Below are 246 nucleotides of genomic sequence, written 5' to 3'. Positions count from 1 at the left end.
ACATTTGCAGCACTTTTGCGCAGGGGTAGCGTATCGGGCTACCTATTTTGTTCAACAACTTCCCTATCCGGTGATCTCTTGTCACCACTCACCATGTCGTGCTATTCCTTCAAGAGAAAAAAAAATGAATATGCTATTGCGGTCTCGTATGAAAAGGAGCCACTACAAGTCGCAAGCAGGAGAGCTAGGCCGCAAGTGACGCGGAGCTGCTCCACAGCAACGAAACCGATTTGTTTCTTCTTTGTT

Source organism: Plasmopara halstedii (genome assembly GCF_900000015.1).
Source record: "Plasmopara halstedii genome assembly, contig: Scaffold_614, whole genome shotgun sequence".
NCBI lineage: Eukaryota > Oomycota > Peronosporomycetes > Peronosporales > Peronosporaceae > Plasmopara > Plasmopara halstedii.
The sequence above is the reverse complement of the archived record's forward strand: the minus strand, read 5'-3'. Positions refer to the sequence as shown.